The sequence below is a fragment of the Felis catus genome, chromosome B1 (assembly GCF_018350175.1).
Source record: "Felis catus isolate Fca126 chromosome B1, F.catus_Fca126_mat1.0, whole genome shotgun sequence".
Taxonomy (NCBI): domain Eukaryota; kingdom Metazoa; phylum Chordata; class Mammalia; order Carnivora; family Felidae; genus Felis; species Felis catus.
This window is the reverse complement of record NC_058371.1, coordinates 96,115,007-96,141,108: the sequence shown is the minus strand read 5'-3', so window position 1 is coordinate 96,141,108 and position 26,102 is coordinate 96,115,007. Positions and strand designations below refer to the sequence as shown.

General features: G+C 39.1%; 1 long non-coding RNA gene across 1 annotated transcript in view; it reads left to right on the top strand.

Moving 5' to 3' along the window:
- The first annotated feature begins 19,942 nt into the window (after window positions 1-19,942).
- Window positions 19,943-26,102, top strand: part of LOC123384946 — a 109,163-nt gene continuing 103,003 nt past the window's right edge. The window contains exon 1 of the long non-coding RNA XR_006596762.1: window positions 19,943-21,978. This is a non-coding gene — a long non-coding RNA (uncharacterized LOC123384946). The remainder of the gene's footprint in view (window positions 21,979-26,102) is intronic.

The window sequence follows — 26,102 nt, the reverse complement described above, 5'->3', positions numbered from 1 at the left end:
CATGGGGCTCTGTGCTGACAGTTCAGAGCCTGGAGCCTGCTTTGGGTTCTGTGTTTCCCTCTCTCTCTGCCCCTCACCTGCTCACTCTCTCTCTTTCTCTCTCTCTCTAAAATAAACATCAAAAAAAAATTTTTTTAAATGTGTCCTCAGAGAAGTAGGACTTTCTCATTCATCCTTGTACCTATTCTCCCACTCTTTCCACTCTGTCCTCATCTGCCCCTGCTAGGTAACAAATTTCAATAGTTTCTTGTTTTTTCTTCCTATATCTCTTTTGCGATTGCACAAATTAGCAGTTAATGTATTTTCTTACATATTTTTTTTTTGCATAGAGAGTAGCACTATAGATATTCTTTTGCACTTTGCTTTTCAAAAAGAAATTACAAATTTATCCTGGAAGTCACATAGCTCTCCCATATTCTTTTTTTACTGCTGCATAATGCTCCACTGTGCGAATGTACCATAGTTTATTCAACCATTCTCTTATGTATGAGAATCTTGGTTGGTTCCAACTTTTTGCAATTACAAACAATGCCGCAATGACAGACCTTAGGCCTACATTTTTTTCTGCATGTTGTCGAAGTTGTATCTGCAGAGTTGATTCCTAGAAATGAGCTTACTGGGTCAAAAGGTAAGTGCATATGTGGTTTTATTAGGTATTGCCAGACTTTCCTCCAGGAGGCTGTACCAGTTTGCATTATCACTAGCATTGTATGATGTGCCTTTTCCCCATAGGCTCACCAACAGATTGTGTCCTCATGCTTTTGAATTTTTTCTAGATTAAGAGATACAACACATATCACAGTATTATTTTAATATTATTTCTCTAATTATAAGTGAGTTTAAAAATTTTTATACCTGGGGCGCCTGGGTGGCGCAGTCGGGTAAGCGTCCGACTTCAGCCAGGTCACGATCTCGCGGTCCGTGGGTTCGAGCCCCGCGTCGGGCTCTGGGCTGACGGCTCAGAGCCTGGAGCCTGTTTCCGATTCTGTGTCTCCCTCTCTCTCTGCCCCTCCCCCGTTCATGCTCTGTCTCTCTCTGTCCCAAAAATAAATAAACGTTGAAAAAAAAAATTAAAAAAAAAAATTTTTATACCTAATTTTTATGAATTGTGTTCATGTCTTTCTCCCATTTTTTTCTATGGGGTTTTGGTCCTTTATCCCTCAGTTTTTAAGAGTTTGTCTTGTATAGGGTTATTAGCATGTTGAGGTATATGTTTCAAATATTTCCTCCCAGTTCGTCAGTTGCCTTGTGACTTTTTTTTTTTGTCATGCAATGTAAAACACTTTTTACATAGTCAGATTTGTCAAATTTTTTGTTGGATTTTAAGTAATAGAAAGACTTTCCCATACAAAGGCAGAAAAGGAATTCCCCCATACTTTCTTCCAGTACTGGTATGGTTTCATTTTTTTTCCATTTAGATTTCTAATCTATTAGGAGTTTTTTGTGTGTATGTTTAAGTTATAGGTCTAATTGATCTTTTTCCCAATGAATGCCCAGTTGTTCAAACACCATTTATTATAAAATCCATTTTTGTACCAGTGATTTTAGATGCCATCCTTATGACATATTAAAATTCTGTATGAACTTGTGTCTATTTTAGACACAATTACACAATTACAGCTTTCTGTTTTAGCCCACTGGTCTATATGTCTGTTTTATTTATTTATTTATTTATTTATTTATTATTTATTTATTTATTTATAATTTTAAAAATATTTATTCTGTAGAGAGAGAGAGAAAGAGAAAGTGTGAGAAGGGAAGGGGCAGAAAGAGAGGGAGACACAGAATCCAAAGCAGGCTTCAGGCTCTGAGTTGTGAGCACAAAGCCTGATTGGGGGCTTGAACCCATGAACTGTGAGATCATGACCTGAGCTGAAGTGGGTTGCCCAACTGACTGAGCCACCCAGGCACCCCTGTCTGTTCTTGTACTAGCATCACACTATTTTAATTATACAGGCTTTATAGTATGTTTAATGTGGTAGGGCTATTCTCCTTTCCCCTCCATTGATTTCCTTTTGTTTTTTTTCTACTACTGCTTCATGTTTTTTTTTTTTCTCATAAACTTTACTTATTTTTTAATGGAATTTATTTATTTATTTACTTACTTACTTGCTTACTTACTGAGAGTACATGAGCAGGGGAGAGAGGCATAGGGAGAGAGAGAGAATCTTAAGCAGGCTCCACACTCAGTGCAGAGCCTGACAGGACTCCATTCCATGATCTTGGGATCATGACCTGAGGTGAAATCAAGTTGGATGCTCAACCGACTGAGCCACCCAGGCACCCCTTTTCTTATGAACTTTAATATCAATTTGTTTAATTTTATGAGGATATTTGTTGGTATTTTCTTTGAGATTGCTCTAAACATATGAATTAACTTAGGGAGAACTGACATATTCTCAGCACTAAGTTGTCCTATCTAAGGACAAACATGTTTTTCCATTTGTTGAAGTCTACTCTTGTATCTTTCAGAAATGTTTCTTGTCTATTCTTTATTCTTTCATATGCATTAGAATTAACTTCCCAAGTTCTGTTAAAAACTTGGTTGATTGGAATTGCATTAAATTTATAGATTAATTGGATGATAACTGAATGTTCTAATTCATGAATAAATATATATCTCCATTTACAAATTTAGCTTTTCTTTTAGTCTGTCAATATGTCTCTTATAACTTCTTTTCATAGCAGCGCCTGGGTGGCTCAGTCAGTTAAGCATCTGACTTCGGGTCTTGTCATGATCTCACAGTTTGTGAGTTTGAGCCCCTCATCAGGCTCTGTGCTGTCAGCTCAGAGCCAATGTGGGGCTCAAACTCGTGAACCATGAGATCATGACCTGAACTGAAGTCAGACACTTAACCAACTGAGCCACGCAGACACCCCTGTAAATGGAATCTATTTTAAAATTACATTTTCTAGGGGCACCTGGGTGACTCAGTTGGTTGAGCATCCAACTTTTTTTTGTACTTTTTTTTTAGCAGAATATACTTTATTTATTTTTTAATTTTTTTTAACGTTTATTTATTTTTGAGACAGAGAGAGACAGAGCATGAATAGGGGAGGGGCAGAGAGAGAGGGAGACACAGAATCCGAAACAGGCTCCAGGCTCTGAGCTGTCAGCACAGAGCCCGACGCGGGGCTCGAACTCACAGACTGTGAGATCATGACCTGAGCCGAAGTCAGACGCTTAACCAACTGAGCCACCCAGGCGCCCCTAGCAGAATATACTTTAAAAAAATTATTTACTTAAATTCAAGTTCGTTAACATACAGTGTAGTATTGGTTTCTGGAGTAAAACTCAGTGATTTATCACTTACATATAACACCAGTGCTCATCCCAACAAGTGCCCTCCTTAATGCCCATCACCCATTTAGCTCATCCTCCCACCCATCTTCCCTCCAGCAACAGTTTGTTCTCTATATTTAAGAGTCTTTTATAGTTTGCCTCCCTCCCTGTTTTTATCTTATTTTTCCTTCCCTTCCCCTATGTTTGTCTGTTTTGTTTCTTGAATTCCACATATGAGGAGGAAGCAGCAAGATGGCGGCTTAGGAGGACGCTGGGCTCACCGCGCGTCCTGCTGATCACTTAGATTCCACCTACACCTGCCTAAATAACCCAGAAAACCGCCAGAGGATTAGCAGAACGGAGTCGCCGGAGCCAAACGCAGACGAGAGGCCCACGGAAGAGGGTAGGAAGGGCTGCGAGGCGGTGCGCGCTCCACGGACTGGCGGGAGGGAGCCGGGGCGGAGGGGCGGCTCGCCGGCCAAGCAGAGCACCCGAGTCTGGCTGGCAAAAGCGGAGGGGCCTGACAGACTGTGTTCCCACAACAAGCGCGACTTAGCGTCTGGGAGGTCATAAGTTAACAGCTCTGCTCGGAAAGCGGGAAGGCTGGAGGACAAAGGGAGGGAGAGCTGCTGAGCCCCCTGACGACAGAGCTCAGCTTGGTGGGGAACAAAGGCGCTCGCCAGCGCCATCTCCCCCGCCCATCCCCCAGCCAAAATCCCAAAGAGAACCAGTTCCTGCCAGGGAACTTGCTCGCTCCGCGCAAACACCCAACTCTGTGCTTCTGCGGAGCCAAACCTCTGGCAGCGGATCTGACTCCCTCCCGCTGCCACAGGGCCCCTCCTGAAGAGGATCACCTAAGGAGAAGCGATCTAAGCCTGCCCCTCCTGCCTCCGTGCACCTTGCCTACCCACCCCAGCTAATACGCCAGATCCCCAGCATCACAAGCCTGGCAGTGTGCAAGTAGCCCAGACGGGCCACACCACCCCACAGTGAATCCCGCCCCTAGGAGAGGGGAAGAGAAGGCACACACCAGTCTGACTGTGGCCCCAGCGGTGGGCTGGGGGCAGACATCAGGTCTGACTGCGGCCCCGCCCACCAACTCCAGTTATACACCACAACACAGGGGAAGTGCCCTGCAGGTCCTCACCACGCCAGGGACTATCCAAAATGACCAAGCGGAAGAATTCCCCTCAGAAGAATCTCCAGGAAATAACAACAGCTAATGAGCTGATCAAAAAGGATTTAAATAATATAACAGAAAGTGAATTTAGAATAATAGTCATAAAATTAATCGCTGGGCTTGAAAACAGTATACAGGACAGCAGAGAATCTCTTGCTACAGAGATCAAGGGACTAAGGAACAGTCACGAGGAGCTGAAAAACGCTTTAAACGAAATGCATAACAAAATGGAAACCACCACAGCTCAGCTTGAAGAGGCAGAGGAGAGAATAGGTGAACTAGAGGATAAAGTTATGGAAAAAGAGGAAGCTGAGAAAAAGAGAGATAAAAAAATCCAGGAGTATGAGGGGAAAATTAGAGAACTAAGTGATACACTAAAAAGAAATAATATACGCATAATTGGTATCCCAGAGGAGGAAGACAGAGGGAAAGGTGCTGAAGGGGTACTTGAAGAAATAATAGCTGAGAACTTCCCTGAACTGGGGAAGGAAAAAGGCATTGAAATCCAAGAGGCACAGAGAACTCCCTTCAGACGTAACTTGAATCGATCTTCTGCACGACATATCATAGTGAAACTGGCAAAATACAAGGATAAAGAGAAAATTCTGAAAGCAGCAAGGGGTAAACGTGCCCTCACATATAAAGGGAGACCTATAAGACTCGTGACTGATCTCTCTTTTGAAACTTGGCAGGCCAGAAAGAATTGGCACGAGATTTTCAGGGTGCTAGACAGAAAAAATATGCAGCCGAGAATCCTTTACCCAGAAAGTCTGTCATTTAGAATAGAAGGAGAGATAAAGGTTTTCCCAAACAAACAAAAACTGAAGGAATTTGTCACCACTAAACCAGCCCTACAAGAGATCCTAAGGGGGACCCTGTGAGACAAAGTCCCAGAGACATCACTACAAGCATAAAACATACAGACATCACAATGACTCTCAACCCGTATCTTTCTATAATAACACTGAATGTAAATGGATTAAATGCACCAACCAAAAGACATAGGGTATCAGAATGGATAAAAACACAAGACCCATCTATTTGCTGTCTACAAGAGACTCATTTTAGACCTGAGGACACCTTTAGATTGAGAGTGAGGGGATGGAGAACTATTTATCATGCGACTGGAAGCCAAAAGAAAGCTGGAGTAGCCATACTTATATCAGACAAACTAGACTTTAAATGAAAGGCTGTAACAAGAGATGAAGAAGGACATTATATAATAGTTACAGGGTCTATCCATCAGGAAGAGCTAACAATTATAAATGTCTATGTGCCGAATACCGGAGCCCCCAAGTATATAAAACAATTACTCATAAACATAAGCAACCTTATTGATAAGAATGTGGTAATTGCAGGGGACTTTAACACCCCACTTACAGAAATGGACAGATCATCTAGACACACGGTCAATAAAGAAACAAGGGCCCTGAATGAGACATTGGATCAGATGGACTTGACAGATATATTTAGAACGCTGCATCCCAAAGCAACAGAATATACTTTCTTCTCGAGTGCACATGGAACATTCTCCGAGATAGATCATATACTGGGTCACAAAACAGCCCTTCATAAGTTTACAAGAATTGAAATTATACCATGCATACTTTCAGACCACAATGCTATGAAGCTTGAAATCAACCACAGGAAAAAGTCTGGAAAACCTCCAAAGGCATGGAGGTTAAAGAACACCCTACTAACGAATGAGTTGGTCAACCAGGCAATTAGAGAAGAAATTAAAAAATATATGGAAACAAACGAAAATGAAAATACAACAATCCAAACGCTTTGGGACGCAGCGAAGGCATTCCTGAGAGGAAAATACATTGCAATCCAGGCCTATCTCAAGAAACAAGAAAAATCCCAAATACAAAATCTAACAGCACACCTAAAGGAACTAGAAGCAGAACAGCAAAGGCAGCCTAAACCCAGCAGAAGAAGAGAAATAATAAAGATCAGAGCAGAAATAAACAATATAGAATCTCAAAAAACTGTAGAGCAGATCAACGAAACCAAGAGTTGGTTTTTTGAAAAAATAAACAAAATTGACAAACCTCTAGCCAGGCTTCTCAAAAAGAAAAGGGAAATCACCCAAATAGATAAAATCATGAATGAAAATGGAATTATCACAACCAATCCCTCAGAGATACAAACAATTATCAGGAAATACTATGAAAAATTATATGCCAACAAATTGGACAACCTGGAAGAAATGGACAAATTCCTGAACACCCACACTCTTCCAAAACTCAATCAGGAGGAAATAGAAAGCTTGAACAGACCCATAACCAGCGAAGAAATTGAATCGGTTATCAAAAATCTCCCAACAAATAAGAGTCCAGGACCAGATGGCTTCCCAGGGGAGTTCTACCAGACCTTTAAAGCAGAGATAATACCTATCCTTCTCAAGCTATTCCAAGAAATAGAAAGGGAAGGAAAACTTCCAGACTCATTCTATGAAGCCAGTATTACTTTGATTCCTAAACCAGAGACCCAGTAAAAAAAGAGAACTACAGGCCAATATCCCTGATGAATATGGATGCAAAAATTCTCAATAAGATACTAGCAAATCGAATTCAACAGCATATAAAAAGAATTATTCACCATGATCAAGTGGGATTCATTCCTGGGATGCAGGGCTGGTTCAACATTCGCAAATCAATCAATGTGATACATCACATTAACAAAAAAAAAGAGAAGAACCATATGATCCTGTCAATCGATGCAGAAAAGGCCTTTGACAAAATCCAGCACCCTTTCTTAATAAAAACCCTTGAGAAAGTCGGGATAGAAGGAACATACTTAAAGATCATAAAAGCCATTTATGAAAAGCCCACAGCTAACATCATCCTCAACGGGGAAAAACTGAGAGCTTTTTCCCTGAGATCAGGAACACGACAAGGATGCCCACTCTCACCGCTGCTGTTTAACATAGTGCTGGAAGTTCTAGCATCAGCAATCAGACAACAAAAGGAAATCAAAGGCATCAAAATTGGCAAAGATGAAGTCAAGCTTTCGCTTTTTGCAGATGACATGATATTATACATGGAAAATCCGATAGACTCCACCAAAAGTCTACTAGAACTGATACATGAATTCAGCAAAGTTGCAGGATACAAAATCAATGTACAGAAATCAGTTGCATTCTTATACACTAACAATGAAGCAACAGAAAGACAAATAAAGAAACTGATCCCATTCACAATTGCACCAAGAAGCATAAAATACCTAGGAATAAATCTAACCAAAGATGTAAAGGATCTGTATGCTGAAAACTATAGAAAGCTTATGAAGGAAATTGAAGAAGATTTAAAGAAATGGAAAGACATTCCCTGCTCATGGATTGGAAAAATAAATATTGTCAAAATGTCAATACTACCCAAAGCTATCTACACATTCAATGCAATCCCAATCAAAATGGCACCAGCATTCTTCTCGAAACTAGAACAAGCAATCCTACAATTCATATGGAACCACAAAAGGCCCCGAATAGCCAAAGGAATTTTGAAGAAGAAGACCAAAGCAGGAGGCATCACAATCCCAGACTTTAGCCTCTACTACAAAGCTGTCATCATCAAGACAGCATGGTATTGGCACAAAAACAGACACATAGACCAATGGAATAGAATAGAAACCCCAGAACTAGACCCACAAACGTATGGCCAACTCATCTTTGACAAAGCAGGAAAGAACATCCAATGGAAAAAAGACAGCCTCTTTAACAAATGGTGCTGGGAGAACTGGACAGCAACATGCAGAAGGTTGAAACTAGACCACTTTCTCACACCATTCACAAAAATAAACTCCAAATGGATAAAGGACCTAAATGTGAGACAGGAAACCATCAAAACCTTAGAGGAGAAAGCAGGAAAAGACCTCTCTGACCTCAGCCGTAGCAATCTCTTACTCGACACATCCCCAAAGGCAAGGGAATTAAAAGCAAAAGTGAATTACTGGGACCTTATGAAGATCAAAAGCTTCTGCACAGCAAAGGAAACAACCAACAAAACTAAAAGGCAACCAACGGAATGGGAAAAGATATTCGCAAATGACATATCGGAAAAAGGGCTAGTATCCAAAATCTATAAAGAGCTCACCAAACTCCACACCCGAAAAACAAATAACCCAGTGAAGAAATGGGCAGAAAACATGAATAGACACTTCTCTAAAGAAGACATCCGGATGGCCAACAGGCACATGAAAAGATGTTCAGCGTCGCTCCTTATCAGGGAAATACAAATCAAAACCACACTCAGGTATCACCTCACGCCAGTCAGAGTGGCCAAAATGAACAAATCAGGAGACTCTAGATGCTGGAGAGGATGTGGAGAAACGGGAACCCTCTTGCACTGTTGGTGGAAATGCAAATTGGTGCAGCCGCTCTGGAAATCAGTGTGGAGGTTCCTCAGAAAATTAAAAATAGACCTACCCTATGACCCAGCAATAGCACTGGTAGGAATTTATCCAAGGGATACAGGAGTACTGATGCATAGGGCCACTTGTACCCCAATGTTCATAGCAGCACTCTCAACAATAGCCAAATTATGGAAAGAGCCTAAATGTCCATCAACTGATGAATGGATAAAGAAATTGTGGTTTATATACACAATGGAATATTACGTGGCAATGAGAAAAAATGAAATATGGCCTTTTGTAGCAACGTGGATGGAACTGGAGAGTGTGATGCTAAGTGAAATAAGCCATACAGAGAAAGACAGATACCATATGGTTTCACTCTTATGTGGACCCTGAGAAATTAACAGGAACCCATGGGGGAGGGGAAGGAAAAAAAAAAGAGGTTAGAGTGGGAGAGAGCCAAAGCATAAGAGACTCTTAAAAACTGAGAACAAACTTAGGGTTGATGGGGGGTGGGAGGGAGGAGAGGGTGGGTGATGGGTATTGAGGAGGGCACCTTTTGGGATGAGCACTGGGTGTTGTATGGAAACTAATTTGTCAATAAATTTCATATAAAAAAAAAAGAATTCCACATATGAGTGAAATCATATATTTGTCTTTCTCTGACTGACTTATTTTGCTAAGCATAATATACTCTAGCGCCATCCAAGTCATTGCAAATGGCAAGATTTTATACTTTTTGATTGCCAAGTAATATATCAGTGTGTGTGTGTGTGTGTGTGTTTGTGTGTGTGTGTGTGTGTGTGTGTGTGTATCACCTCTTCTTTATCCATTCATCAGTCAATGGATATTTTGGCTCTCTCCATAATTTGGCTATTGTTGATAAAATTGCTATAAACATTGGGTGCATGTGCCCCTATGAATCAACATTTTTGTATCTTCTGGATATATACCTAGTATTGCAACAGCTGGGTCCTAGAGTAGTTCTATTTTTAATAGTTTGAGGAACCTTCACACTGTTCTCCAGAGTGGCTGCACCAGTTTGCATTCCCACCAACAGTCTGAGCATCTGACTCTTGATTTCAGCTTAGGTCATGATCTCACAGTTCATGGGATTGAACCCCTCATGGGGCTCCACACTGATAGTACTGAACCTGCTTGGGATTCTCTCTCTCCCTCTCTGTTCTACCCCTCCACTGCTCATGTGTGCTTTCTCTCTCTCTCTCACTCTCTCTCAAAATAACATTTAAAAAAATAAAAATAAAATTACATTTTCTAGTTGTTTGTGGCTGATGTTTAAGAATGCTCTTTATATATACTTGTTGATATTTTAATCCATCAGCCTTGATGAACTCCCTTAGATCATCTAAAAATAATTATAGTTGTTTCTTCTTCCCTAATCCTTTACTCATTTTATTTTTTGTCCTATTGTACTGTTCATATCCTCCAGAAGAAAATTAACTCAAAATGAAGATAATGGGCATTCTTCCTTTATTTGGAATGTAAACAGGAATGTTTCTGAATTATATCATTAAGTATAATATTTACTGTATATTTTTAGAAAGTACTTATAAAAACTTTTTTATTTGAGTATAGTTGGCACATTGTTATGTTAGTTTCAGTTATACAACAAAGCAATACACCTTCTCTATACATTATGCTATGCTCACCACAATTGTAGCTACCATCTGTCACTATTCAGTGCTATTACAATATCATTAAGTATATTCTCTATGCTGTGTTTTTTATCTTTGTGACTTATTTATTCCACAACTGGAAACTGTCTCCTACTCCCTTTCACCCATTTTGCCCATTGCCCCATCTGTCTTCTCTCTGGCAACCATCAGTTTGTTGTCTTAATTATAAGTTTGATTCTGCTTTTTCTTTCTTTGTTTATTCATTTGTTTTGCTTCTTAGATTTTAAAAACACAAAATTTATAAGTTCATATTTAAGTGAGATTATATGGTGTTTGTCTTTCTCAGTCGGACTTATTTCACTTACCATAATACCCTCAGTTCCATCTGTGTTGTCACAAATGTCAAGAGCTCATTCTTTTTTATGGCTGCATAATAATCGTATATGTACATCACATCTTCCTTATTCATTCGTATATCAAAAGTCACTTAGCTTGTTACCATATCTTGGCTATTGTAAATTATGCTGCAGTAAACCTAGGGCTACATATATCTTTCTGAATTAGTGTTATCATTTTCTTTGGGAAAATACCCAGCAGTAGAATTACTGGGCCATATGGTATTTCTATTTTTAATTTTTTAAGGAAACTTCATACTGTTTTCCACAGTGGCTACACCAATTTACACTCCCACCAACAGTGCATAAGGGTTGTTTTTTCCCCACTTTCTTGCCAAAACTTGTTATTTCTTATCCTTTCTATTTTAGCCATTCTGACAGGTGTAAGGTGATACCTCATTGTAGTTTTTATTTTCATTTCCCTGATAATTAGTGATTTTGAACATTTTTTCTTGTGTCTGTTGACCATCTGGATGTCTTCTTTGGAAAAATGTCTATTCAGGTCCTCTGTCCGTTTTTAAATCCGATTTTTTTTTTGGTGTTGAGTTGTATATGTTCTTTATATATTTTGGATATTAGCCCCTTACCAGATATATCATTTGCAAATATCTTCTCCCAATCAATAGGTTGCCTTTTTGTATTGTCACTGGTTTCCTTTGCTATACAAAAGCTTTTTATCTTGATGTAGTCCCAATAATTTATTTTTGCTTTTTTTCTCCCTTGCTTTAGGAGACATATGTAGAAAAATGTTGCTACAGCCGATTTCGGAGAAATTACTGCTTGTGTTGTCTTCTAGGATTTTTATAGTTTCAAGTCTCATATTTAGGTCTTTAAACCATTTTGAGTTTCTTTTTGCGTACAGTGTTAGAAAGTGGTCCAGCTTCATTCTTTTGAATGTAACTGTCTAGTTTTCCCAACACCATTGATTGAAGAGACTGTCTTTTTTCCATTGTATATCCTTGCCTCCTCTGACAGAGATAAATTGGCCATATAAGTGTAGGTTTATTCCTGGGCTCTCTATTCTGTTCCACTTATTTATGTGTCTATTCTTGTGCCTGTACCATACTGCTTTGATTACTATAGATTTGTAGTATATCTTGAGGTCTGGAATTGTGATACTTCCAGCTTTGTTCTTCTTTCTCAAGATTGCTTTGGCTATTCAGGGTCTTTTGTGCTTTCATACAAATTTTGGTATTCTTTGTTCTAGTTCTGTGAAGTATGCTGTTGGTGTTTTGATAGGGATTGCATTGAATCTGTAGATTGCTTTGCAAAAAGTACTTTTTGGGGCACCTGGGTGGCTCAGCCAGTTAAGCATCCAACTTCAGCTCAGGTCATTATCTCATGTTTTGTGGGTTCAAGCCCCAAGTGGGGCTCTCTACTGACAGCTCAGACCCTGGAGCCTGCTTCAGATTCTGTGTCTCCCTCTCTCTTTCTGCTCCTCCCCCACTCCTGTTCTGTCTCTCTCTCTCTCTCTCTCTCTTTCAAAAATAAATAAACATTTAAAAAAAAAAGAAAGTACTTTTTATCAGGTTAAAGAAGTTCACTTTTGTTTTTTGTCAGCTATCAGTTTAATCATTAAAAGATGATTAAATTCTATAAATATTTTCCCTGCATGTATTGAAATATATATATTTTTCTCTTTTAATACATAATTGTGAGGAATTTTAAATACTTAATAAAATATTGATATGGTAATATTTATTTAAATATACTGCTGGAATTCATTTGGTAATATTTATGGAGTTTTGGGGTCTCTGTTCAGGAGTGTGATTGACTTTTCAGTTTTGTATCTGTTTTTTGGGACCAAAGTATATTTGCTTCAGGAAATAAATACATTTATGTGTAGATTCCTTTCCTTTTTTTCTATTCTCTGCATGGTTTTGAAATGGTCTATTCCTTGAAGGTATGGTAGAAATCTAAAAAGCTTTTTGGGCCTAGTGTTTTTAATCTCTGATTCCATTTCTCTGGCTGTTCAAAGCTTTATTTAAATTTCCTTTCTTTTTTTTTTCTTTTTTTCTTTACTGAGAGAGAGAGAGAGAGAGAGAGAGAGAGAGAGAGAGAGAGAGCTGGGGAGAGAGAGAGAGAGGGAGAGAGAGGGAGAGAGAGGGAGAGAGAGAGAGAGAGAATGAGAGAAAGAGAATACCAAGCAGGCTCTACACTGCCAGCATGGAACCCTATGGTGAGGCTCAAATTCACAAATGGAGAGATCATGACCTGAGCTGAAATAGAGAGTTGGACACTTAACCGACTGAGCCACCTAGTCACCCCTATTCCAATTTTCTATACATTTTTTAAATATGAAATTTATTGTCAAATTGGTTTCCATACAGCACCCAATGCTCATCCCAACAGGTGCCCTCTTTAATGCCCATCACCCACTTTCCCCTCCCTCCCACCCCCATCAACCCTCAGTTTATTCTCAGTTTTTAAGAGTCTCTTATGGTTTGCCTCCCTCCATCTCTTTTTTTTCCCCCTTCCCCTCCCCCATGGTCTTCTGTTAAGTTTCTCAGGATCCACATAAGAGTGAAAACATATGGTATCTGTCTTTCTCTGTATAACTTATTTCACTTTTTTAAATCAATTTTGGTTCTGCATTTGTTTCAAGAAAATTGTCCATTTCACTTATATTCTAATTAATTTATAATATAGTTATCCAAAACATTCTTTTATGATCATTAAGTATAACCATATTTATAACTAAGTTTCCTTTTGTTCATAATATCTTTAATTCTTGCTCTCTCTTTTATTGCAAAACTTATTAGAAGTTTGTTTTCAGAATATTTTTGAGGTTTGTGATTCTATTATTTCATTGCTTTTAGTTCATTAATTTTCAACCTTATCTTTATTATTTTTTCCTCTATTCAATTGCCTTTGTTGGAATTTTTCTTTTAATTCTTTGGGTTGTTGTTTAGCTCATTTATTTTCATTATTTGATGTCAGACATATGCATTTGAGGCAATAAATTTCCCTCGAAGTGTAGCTTTTGCTGCACCTCATATATTTTTATAAATAGTGTTTTAATTTTAACTTAGTATTTTCTAATTCCCATTATTGTTAATTTATTTTTTGATGCATCATTTACTTAAAGGCATTTTCAAAAACTCCAGTCATAAATGTATTCAGACTTTTTCTTCTAGAGAATAGGTTAAAGCTAGAAGTTGACTAAGATCTTGACTAGATTTGAAAAAGCATGTTTAAAATCCCCAAATATATGGAGTTCTTTTGCTTTTTTTAAATTTATACCATTGATTTATAACTCAATTGCATTGTGATAAAGAACTTGGTATATATGATATCAGTTCTTTGTTGTATGTTGAGATGTGCTTTGTGCCCTAGAATATGGTCAGTTTCTATAAATGTACAATACACACTTGAACAGTGTGTGAATTTTTTTGTTGTTGCTAGGTACAGAAAGTTATATATGTGAATTTATATCAACGATTCTATCTTTTCATGCCATGGCACATATATAAAATTGTAATATTTGTACAGCACAGTAGCATAAGCTGGAATGGATTTGAAAATGTTTTATAAGGTTTAGCAAAACATTTATTACACATTCTTTGGGTGCCTGGGTGGCTCAGTTGGTTAAGTGTCCAACTTCAGCTCAGGTCATGATCTCACAGTTTACAAGTTTAAGCCCCACATCAGGCTCTATGCTGACCATTCAAAGCCTGGAGCCTGCTAAGGATTCTGTGTCTCCCTCTCTCTCTGCTCCTCCCCGCTTGTGCTATGTCTCTCAAAAATAAAACGTTAAAAATAATACCAATAAAACAAAAATATTACATATTCTTTATTTTATATAATTATAAGGAAAATACAAAATATTAGAGATGATATTAACTATTAAATTTTTATAAATCTAGGGGCACCTGGCTGGCTCAGTTGGAGGAACATGCAACTCTCTTTTTGTTTTATTGTTTTTTATTTATTCTTGAGAGAGAGAGAGAGAGAGACAGAGTGTGGGTGGGGGAAGGGCAGAGAGAGAAGGAGACACAGAATCATTAGCAGGCTCCAGGCTCTGAGCTATCAGCACAGAGCCCAATGGGAGGCTCAAGCCCACAAACTGCAAGATCATGACCTGAGCTGGAGTCAGACATTCAATTGACTGAGCCACACAGGTGCCCCTTGCAACTCTTGATCATGGGGTCACGAGTTTGAGCCCCATTTTGAGTGCAGAGGTTACTTAAATAAACTTAAATTTTTTCCCAAAATCTAGATAAAACATTTTCAGAATTTTACATGAGAAACTTGAGTTTGCTTCCATAAATATAACGTTTTTATATCAGGTTTTATGTTAGAAGTGACAGTATATCAGGGCACTTGGCTGGCTCAGTTGGTGGAGCAAGTGACTCTTGATCTTAGAGTTGTAAGTTTGAGCCCCATGTTGGTGTAGAGCTTAATTAAAAAAATTAAATCTTGGCTGGAAGGTATTATGCTGAGTGAAATAAGCCAGTCAGAGAAGGACAGATATCATATGTTTTCACTCATATGTGGATCTTAAGAAACTGAACAGAAGACCATGGGGAAGGAAAGAGGGAAAAAAATAGATATAAACAGAGGGGGAGGGAGGCAAACCACAAGAAACTATTAAGTACAAAGAACAAACTAAGAGTGGATGCGGGGGGTGGGGAAGAGGGAAAATAGGTGATGGGCACTGAAGAGGGCACTTGTTGGGATGAGCACTGGGTGTTTATACAAGCCAATTTACAATAAATTATATCCATCCATCCATACATACATACATACATACACAAAATCTTGGGCCATGTGGGTGTCTCAGTTGGTTAAGTGTCCAACTCTGAGAGATTTTGGCTTAAGTCTGATGAGATGAGATCTCACCATCATGAGATCAAGCCCCACATCAAACTTCATACTCACCATGGGCCACTTAAGATTCTCTCTCTCCTCTCCCTCTGCCCTCCTCCTCACATGCACACCCTTGCTCTCTCTCTCTCTCTCTCTCTCTCTCTCTCAAAAATTAATTAATTAATTGAACTGAATTAAATTTTAAAAAAAGAAGTGACTATATATCATTCATGGTCAAGATTTTTCAATGATCTAATCTCTTCAAATTTTTGGTGGTAAACAAAACAAAACAAAACAGTGAAAAATTTTGCCCAAATAAATGACAAATATTTAAAACATTTAAAAAGCAATCATTGAAATTATTTGAAAGCATATAAAGCTCCTTTTTTGTTTCACTAACAAATGTAATGTGGAAATTTCTTGTGATAGGGAATAAAGACTATGTTGGCTAAGTGGACTACATTTCCCAGAAGTCCATCTGTGGGTTTTACATTTAGGATGGCCTATAACAGACCTGTTTACATGAGATCTGGAGGGTAAAATGAAGCAGAAGCGATTTTGTTTTGTATGCTGGGAAGGTCGGGGCAGATGCTTATTTATTTAGCTCTCACACGTTGCTTTAACTGTTGGTTCATCTCATTTGCTTAGGGCAGCATCTGGGCCTGAAATTGCTACACCTTCCTCTGGGTCTTCCCACAGCTTCTCCACCTCCTGAGACAGGTGTGTACTTAGCTTTGTGACAAATGGCAGCAGCATATGCTGCATGTCTCATGTTTGGAGACGGCAAGAACTGATACTAATTCCTTGTGGGTTCCTGCTCGTGATGGTGGGTTCCACTTGACTTTGCTCTCCCTCATTTACATGCATCTTGCCTATTTGTGGGCTTCAAATCCAGTATTAGACACAAAAATAATAGCCTTATAGAGGTTGTTTAACCAGCTCCCCCAACTGTATAAGGTCAAATCCCTGTAACAAATCTATCTATCTATCTATCTATCTATCTATCTATCTATCTATCTATCTTCTATCTATCTATTATCTACCTACCTCCTTACCTACCTATCTAGCCAGCCAGCTATGCAGCAAGCTAGAAAGCTAGCTATCTGATCTAGTCTTTTTGCTTTTGGGATCGAACCCTTACTTATACAAGGCAAATAGATTTCAAATTCAAACAAAGTTTCACATAGAGAGTGATTAAAATTCTAGTGGAAGTGTTACTATGCAAATGTACTGGTAGTACAGTTACTTGCCTCTAGCTTGAAGATCATTCAAGTGCACTTTAGTCACAAACAACAAAAACATTGGTGGTGGATTAAACATGGCTGAGAATTCTTTGACACTCCTCCCATTGAGAGATGGGATCTATTTCCCCTTCCTTGAATCTGGGCTGGCCAGTTTCTTCTTTAGTCAAATGAGTAGGAAAGAGTGATGCTACACCATTTCTAGGCCTGTTCTTTAAAAGGACTTGGCAGTTTCTGTTTTGGCCTTCTGGCATCTGAGCTGCCTTGTAAGAAATCTGATAACCTTGCTAGAGGGACCCCGCAGAAAAGACCTGACACTGTATGGAGAGGTTGGGGGTCCTGCTTAGTCCAGCCCTCCAGCCATCTTGTCAAGATAACATATGTGAGTAAAGTTGTCTTGCACCCTCCAGCCCAGCCCAACCACCAGCTGAATACCACCAAGTGACCCCAATTTACCTTACGTGGAGTGAAAGAACTGCCTAACCAAGCCCTGCCCAATATCCTGACTCAGATGATAATGAGATATAATGAAATGTTGTTGTTTTAGCCATAATGGTTTTTGCTTTAAAGATTTTATCTTTAGGGGCTCCTGGGCAGCTCAGTTGGTTGGGCATCTGAGTCTTGGTTTCTGCTCAGGTTATGATCTCATGGTTTGTGGGTTTGAAACCCATGTTGGTCTCCACGCTGACAGTGTGAAGCCTGCTTGGGATTCTCTCCCTCTGCCCCTCCCCTGCTTGCTCTATCTGTCAAAATAAATAAATGAACTTAAAAAAAAGATTTTACTTTTAAATAATATCTACACCCAATGTGGGGCTCAAACCCACAACCCTGAGCTCAAGAGTTGCATGCTCCACCAACTGAGCCAGCTAGGTGCCCCTTAAGCCATAATGTTTTAAATCTGCCTGTACAACCACAGATTCAATATTTATGAAGACAAGTATTTGGGTCCATTGCCTAAAATAGCACCTACAAGGAGTCTCATCTCCCCATTTCCCCATCCCATGGCTCAAGTTTATGCTACATTCCTTGCTCCTTGGGCACCTGGAACACTATTTCCCTTATAACTCTACCGGCCCCCTATATCCAATAGGCAGGAATTTGTCCTGCTGTGTTTGCTGAAAGTATACCTCCAGATGGGAGAGCATCTTAGCTATGCAAAGTACATGTGACAGAAGAGTGAGTGCTCCAGATCTCTTATTGTGCTCAGTTTCTCTAGGAACTCTGGCTTTCTGTCAAACCTTCCCTGATGCAGACTCCCTCCAAGGAACTTTAGATGAGGCCTCTTACAGCTTGGGGACTCCAGGAAGTCAGGCCCTGCCACACTACCCAGACCGGTAAAGGGAATCAATATCTGTGACTGATTCTTGGCATTCCAGTGTACCTGGCACATCTGTTAGCAGGTCTGAATTATATGAAGCTTCTTAGACACGTTGCTCAAATTTTCTAAATTCTTACTATTTTTTTATTTACTTGATTACTCCCTTCCCATCTTATGTCTTTTATTATTTAATTCTATCATTTTTTTGAAACCTTAACTTAGTCATTATTATTGTGCTAATCATCTGCATTTGCTCTCAGATCAATTTCCTGCCCTTCTGTACTTTTGCTAAGTACTACAGGCAATGACATTTCCAGATTCCCATGGCATCTCCTTTCTGAGGAAGTTTTGTCAGTGGAAAACACTGGCAGAAGATTGGGTGCCTCCTGTGGCATGTATGACTGTTGAGTATGCTCCACAACTGCAGCTCCTACTGGAGGTAAGCTCCCACTTACTTCATGGTCCCAGTTCCAGCTGAGAAGCCTTGTCTTTATTTTAGTGTCTGGCTTCTCAGCCCTGCTCCTCCAGCCCAGGGATTAGTAGCAGCTTCCTGCTGTTGCTGAGCTGGGTTGCCTCTTTTTTATGCTTGACTTCCTTATACATCTATCACCTATGTAAGCAATTAAATTCTCTCCTCACTTAAGGTGGGGAATGTTGTCAGCAAAATGGCAGATAGGAGTTTTCTACAGTCTTCCCCACAAAGAACACTGATTTTGACAATCACCCACAGACAAAAGTACCTTATGGGAGTTTGGGAGTCCATTGGAGGAGTTCCAGCACACCGTTGGAGGAAAAAAATCTGAAACTAGATGTATTAAGGAGGGTAAAAAGAACAGTTTCACTTGATTTGTGTCACCCCTTAACCAAGACAGCACAGCTCAGTGCCAAGAGAGACTCTTTTGACCTGTGATTTCTCCAAGGGGCAAAGTGAGAGCATGTGAGTGAGCTTATCCAGTTGTGTGGATGCTGCCAAAGAGACCCAGTTCTTTCTTGCCCCATCCCATGAGAGAGAGAGAAGAGGAAACTTATTATTTAATATTTATATATATTATTATATTATATATCTATAATATAAACTTTAATTAATTAATTAATTGTTTACCATTTTATTTAATTTATTTTTTAAATTTACACCCAAGTTAGTTAGCATATGATGCAACAATGATTTCAGGAGTAGATTCCTTAACGCCCCTTACCCATTTAGCCCATCCCCCCTCCCACAACCCTTCCAGTAACCCTCAGTTTGTTCTCCATATTTATGAGTCTCTTCTGCTTTGTCCCCCTGTTTTTATATTATTTTTGTTTCCCTTCCCTTATGTTCATCTGTTTTGTCTCTTAAAGTCCTCATATGAGTGAAGTCATATGATATTTGTCTTTCTCTGACTAATTTTGCTTAGCATAATACCCTCCAGTTCCATCCATGTGGTTGCAAATGGCAAGATGTCAGTTCAGTTTTTAACTTTTAAATTTCATGACATAAAGTTTTGTTAATTATGGAGGTACTGGGGCACCTGAGTGGCTCAGTCAGTTGGGTGTCCGACTTTGGCTCAGGTCATGATCTTGCTGTTTGTGAGTTTGAGCCCTGTGTCAGGCTCTGTGCTGACAGCTCAGAGCCTGGAGCCTGCTTTGGATTCTTTGTCTCCCTCTCTCTTCCCCTCCCCTGCTCGTCCTCTGTCTCTGTCTCTGTCTCCCTCTCTTAAAAATAAATAAACATTAAAAAAGAAATTATGGAGGTACTGATTTCATCATTATCTGTGAGCAGTAAATGTTCTTGGTCTTTTTTAAAATGTATTTATTTTACCTTCACTTTTGAATGAGAGCTTAGCTGGGTTTTGAATTCTGGGTTCATGGTTATTTTTGTACAGCACTTTGAGATTTCTTCTTTGTCTTTGAATTTCTAAAGTTTTGTTATATTATGGCTAGTTTGGGGTTTAGTGTATTTTCTCTAAACTCACTATGATTCTTCAACTTCAGGATTCAAGTCTTTTAGTCATTTATGGAAAAATTTCAGCCATTATCTTTTCAAAGATTGCCTCTGCCCCATTTTATGTTGGGCTTCCTTATTCCATCTTCCGTATCTCTTAATCTTTCATATTTTCCAGATCTGTTTGTCTTTGTGCCTTCTGAATAATTTCCTCAAATCTGTTTTCCAGTTTATAAATTTTCTTGCTATATCTAATTGTTATTTAACTCATCCATTTACATTTTTAATTTTCTTGATATCTCCCTATGCTAATGGATGGATTTTTACCTAAATCCTACTCTTTCACACAGGGTATAGGCCTTTAAGGTTGTAACTTTTATGCAGTGTTCCTATTTCTAATTCCTTGCTCACTTGGGCCCAATGCCCACCTTATATCCCCACATGCACATGAAATTCCAAGTCCTTAGGTGAATAGATCAATAATAAACCCTCTATCACTATAATGTAGCCACATGATGAGCTGACACTTTGAAATTTTATTCTGTTTTCAATTACCTCTTTGCTTCTCGTGCCTGAGGATTTCTCTTTCTTTCCTGAGAGCTTGGCTTTGAATATAAAACATTTTAAAATTTATATTTTATTCAGCATTTCTAGGTTTTTATAGTGAGCTTTATCTTAGTCTACATTTTTCTAAAACAGAATGCCTTGATTAATACTATAATAATAAGAAAAAAAAACCCTCATTATTAGTTTCAAAAATAGACCAGTTGGTGTTGTTTGGGGACCGAGACTCAAACAACAGAAGCCAGAAAGGTTGGCTGTCCATGTTTTGAAGTATGTTGATCAGTGGATACCAAAGCTATCCTATATCTGCATCTTTGTGGCCACATAATCTGCCATCAATGAGCAATTACATGATGGGTTTACTGGAAGTCCTTGTGAAGTAGCTTATCATAGTGAGTATCAGAATTTTGAGTTCTAACCATGGCTCTACCACTGACTTGAAAGGTCAGGGTAGCCAAGGCCTAATTAATTCATTTAGTAACTTGTAATCTTAATTAATTAATTAATTAATCAATCATATTTTATTAATATGATAAAACAATTGTCAAGCACCTATTAAGCCAAATCCTGGAGATACAGAAGAGAAACAGATAAAAATTGCTGTTCACAGTCCAGTAGTAGGATACTAGCTTTGGAATCATCTATCATATAATAGAAGTTTGGATGGTTATTGTTAAGGTACAAAGGGCAAAGTGGCCAGTTGAATCTTGATGGCAGGTTATAATCAAAAAATTTCTGAGAGTAAGAAATAAGAGAATTAGAGGCATAAAACCTTACAGTAAGAGATTTGTAGAAGGATATTTAAGGAGTGCAGACTCCTTAATGAGGGTCCTCAATGCTTTTGGTGGAATGGATACAAACGTACAGAATTTTGTATTCTTTCCCAGGTATCCTTAGCCTTACAGCAATATCTGCAAAATGTTTGAGATTGCTGAAGAGCAACCCTACAGGGCCCATGAGGTCTTGCCCTTCTCTAACCATTCAATAAATAGCACTCAGTGGAGATCCTGGCTGAGGATACTTGTTTTCAAAACAACAATCCTGAGCCAACCTACTTAAGTAGTTCCATATGTTTCTATGGAGACTTTATAGATTGTGGCCTTCAGAATTCTTTTGTTTATCACCGGGAATCCAAGTCCTGAAAGCAGCTAACTAACCATGAGGTTTGCTGGTTATACAAGCTGTTGGACCTCTTAAGGACTTTGACATAAAGACCACTTTCTGTGGAATAAGAATTAGTGGTTTAAAAAGAGTGCACTTAACAGTATCATGTAAGTATCAGTTTCTATATGCCATTACTAGCTAGCCTTTTTTTTTTCAAACTTGTCTGTGCTGCCTCCTATGTGCACTTAAACAAGGCCCTTAAAGGGAAATCTGAGCAGAGCCTTCAGAGACTTGTAATCAGAGGGGTCTTTAAAAAAAAAATGAATGACTATCTTCAGTAGACCTGAAACTAGGATGAAAGGTGGGTTCTTCCCTACCTGGGGCTCCAAGGCACAGCCCCTCAAGATACTTACATCCCATCCCTGCCCTGGGCAACTATTCCTCCTCTTCCTTTTCCACCTCCATCAAAATCCAGCTTGTGATGATGTTCCTCTTGACTTTACCTATCTATTACCAAACACATGGGGGGATCTTTCCTGTTCCCAGGAAAGAGGTTTCCATGGATTGTCTCAACAGCCTTAATAATAGCTACTATTTATTGAGCACTTTGTGTCAAGCACTACATTCTTTTTATACTTTATCCCCTTTAATCCTCACAATAGCCCAAGGAGGTGGGTGCTATAATTATTCCTCATTTTACAGATAAGGAAATCTAAGCTCACAGAATCTGAGGAATTTGCTTAAAGTTACTTAATAGCTATATTAGCTTCTTATTTAGAATTCCACTTCAAGTGGCAGAGATGGGATGTGAATTCAGGATGTCTGATTCAGAGCTCTTACCCATTCTGCTATACACCCTCCTACCCTCTCTTAGGAGAATACTTTTAGTTTGATCTCTAAGCTTCCCTGCCAGCTTAGAAATGCTATGATTCTTCTCGAGCATCAGTTGTGCTTCTGTCCTTGATGTTTTCATATGAACCAAGGCAGGAAAGAGGCTGGTCATGTCCCTCTATAAAACATCCTTAACACACCTATGGCTCATTATAGAAGCTTCACCACAGAGTGAATGGACATGGCTGGCACCGAAGGGTAACACCTTGGAAAGGCAGATCTGAGACTTTGCAGCTCTGCCCAGGTGCACATTTTTTAGGGCTGACAAGTGAGTCAGCAGTAGTGAACAGACAATACCATGTTTGGTTTTAACATGATGAGTCAGCCCTGAAATCTGTCCAGCTTTGGGGTAGCCCCCTGAAGTTTTAACAAAATATTAATTGCCCTGTCACTTCCCGTTCCACACAGCTGGGTGGGATTGCTACCAGCCACACTGTTGAGAAGTTACACATTTCAGCCCATCCCAGAAAGGTTTCCTGTGGTGGGTGAAATGACAACATGTACAAAGGTCAAACTCCAGATGTGGGAATTTGACTTTTTCTCCTCTTGGGGAAAACATTGCCTCCTTATAATCTCAGAAGATATTCTGTACAGGTTTAAGGCCAAAGTCTACTGAAAGATCTGAATTCCTCTAACCTGGAGGATGCCTGTCTATTTCATCTAAATTTATCTAAGACTTGGAGACCACCTATTCCTGAGCCAAGAGACCAAAGTAAGGAGGAGGGTTAATAGGCATTTCTGAATAAAGGGAGCTGGCCCTGGAAGTTGCTCCTTGCTCCTTGAAGTTAGAAGGCAGTTCGGGGGGGGGGGAGGGGGGAGAATAGGCTATTTCTGGACTATACCTTAACTGGATAGAAATGCCAGAAGGTAGTGGGAAGGGTACATGGCAATATGGTGGGGAGTTTACCATCTGTTTATTCATTCCACAAAAATTCATATCAGGTTTGCAAAAATCATTTGTATTATACTGAGAGATAAAATGTAACTTCTTAATTTTTCTTTATTGATTAAAATAATGTTACTCCCAAGTTTTCACTCCTGGATCCAAAGGTAGGAATTAAATTTTAGTCTAATTTGGTAAATTTAATCTATTGTAATAATTTAAGTAAATACCCGATTTCCTTTCATCTTTGAGATTTCTTCTCCCTACTTCTGTTCCTATGCAAGTTGGGTATGCAGCTGACAATGGATGGAATCTCTGGCTCATAGGTTTTGTGACACTGTCAGCAGGATAAGGGGCCTTTTGGATCCTCACTGGTCACTGTAATAGAGAGGTTGACGTTGTTTGCTCCCTGGATTGGGAACCACTGAAGAATGTGACATTCTTTGATGTACTGGCATTAGTCCTTGGAGCCCTGGTCATGAAATCCAGGCCTGTGGTGTTGAGGAGGAGAGAGCTGGTTTTGCTCTGACCCTGGGCCTCTGTGCTCCACCAGTACTCTCTGCTGGGAGGACAAGAGAAAGGAATTAGCTTCCAGAGGAGATAATGTGTCAGTGAACTTTTGCTACACTGATGCTGTGTAACAAAATACCACTAAGCCCCAGGGATATATGACAATAAATATTTAGTTCAGGGTTTGGCAATATTTTTCTTTAAAGGGTGAGATGGTAAATAATTTAGCCTTCTCAGAACATGTGGTCTCTGTTACAACTACTCAACTCTGCCCTGATAGTGCAAAAGCAGCCATAGACAAACATACAAAGAAATGAATGTGCCTATATTCCAATAAAACTTTATGGACACTCAAATTTGAATTTCATATAATTTTCACATTATGAAATATTATTTCTTATGTTATGAATTTTTATTTTTTTCTACCAAGAAATTGAATGGCTTATGACTTTTTTCCCCATGGGCTGTGCAAAACCAGGTGGTAAGCTACATTTGGCCCATGGGTCATTGTTGGCTAACCTCTGATTTAGCTCTTGATTCTGCTCTGGGTTGGGCTTAGATGCTCTGGGCTGCACTTGCTTATTGAATATGCAGTCAGTTGTGAGATGGCTCAGCAGTTCTGCTGATTTAGGTTGGGGCCATTCACATGTCTGGGGATTGGTGAACTGATCTGGGATAGCCTAGCTTGGGTGACTGTAGCAACTTGGCTCTGTTATATGACTAGCCAGCAGGTTAGCCAGATCATGTTCTCATAGCAATGGCAGAGGCACATGAGTACAAGTAGAAATGTGCAAGCACTTACAGAATCCTGTGCTTGAATTATGTTTGCTAACATCTCATTGGCCAAAGCAAGTCACCTATCTGAACCCAGAGTCAGAATAGGATGGAACACTCTACTCAGAGCATAAGGGTACTGCCAAGTTACATGGCAAAAGTGAAGTACTAGGGCCTTTAATATAATCAACCTACCAAAGGAACTAAATTGGGGGAAAAATTTTAATATTTCACTTGTGATCTCTTCCTTTAGGGGTGATGCTAGACAAGTGTGATGAGAGAGGAGAAAATGTGTGTAAAGGTAAAGAGGCATAAAAGAGCTTACTCTTTATTTTTTAGTTTTTAAATTTTGGTGATGATAAGAATGTGTTGTGTGTGTGTGTGTGTGTGTGTGTGTGTGTGTGTGTGTGTGTATGTGTGTGTGTGTAGAGCTTGCTCTTTAATAAACTAATTCTAGTTGTGGTGAGTATAACATTTGGAGGAGAGAGTGGAGAAAAGCAGGCAGATTTCAAAGTGGACCTGATAAAACTTTGTTATATATTGGATGTAGTAGGCAAGGTCAAGTTCAAAGACACTATTTGAGAGTGAGAGAAAATGGAGATGCTTGTTTTAACCCTTTAGCAATAGTATGGCCCTGTAGTAAATATGTACAAAGCAATAGACAGCTCCCTTTTTTGTGTAATAAAAAGAAGGCATGAGGAAGAACTCTCAGAGTATACAGATTATTCTCAATTCAAGATGAAACTTAGGATTTTAGATCCAGTTTCATGTTGCAGTGGTTTTAGAGTGAAGGATCAGGAAATATGTTATCTTCTGGTATAAAGTGAGAGGAACCATATACTTCCTTTGCCCTTGGATCAAGATTTAACGATTCCAGGAAAAGGCTAAGCTTTTTATCTGACCTCTAAGGAATAAATTCATTCTTTCCTTTCTCCCTCCTTCTGACCCTCCTTTTTTCCATCCTTTCCCTTCCTCCTTTCTTTCTTCCATTTCTTTCTCTATTTCTATCTTCCTCTTCTTTATTTTTTTGTTTTTCTCTTTATATTTTTATAAATGGGTAATAGTAAAAGTGGTCCCCCATATACTGCAAACTCTGACTAGAGTCCTTGGCATCATGGGAAATTCCTTGACTTGTTTTGTGAAGTTTGGCTGCATCCCAAGATTGCACTGTTTCAAAGTAGAGTCATGTATACAGCTTAGGTTTTGTGTAAGGACTCTGGGGGATTTTGGTTA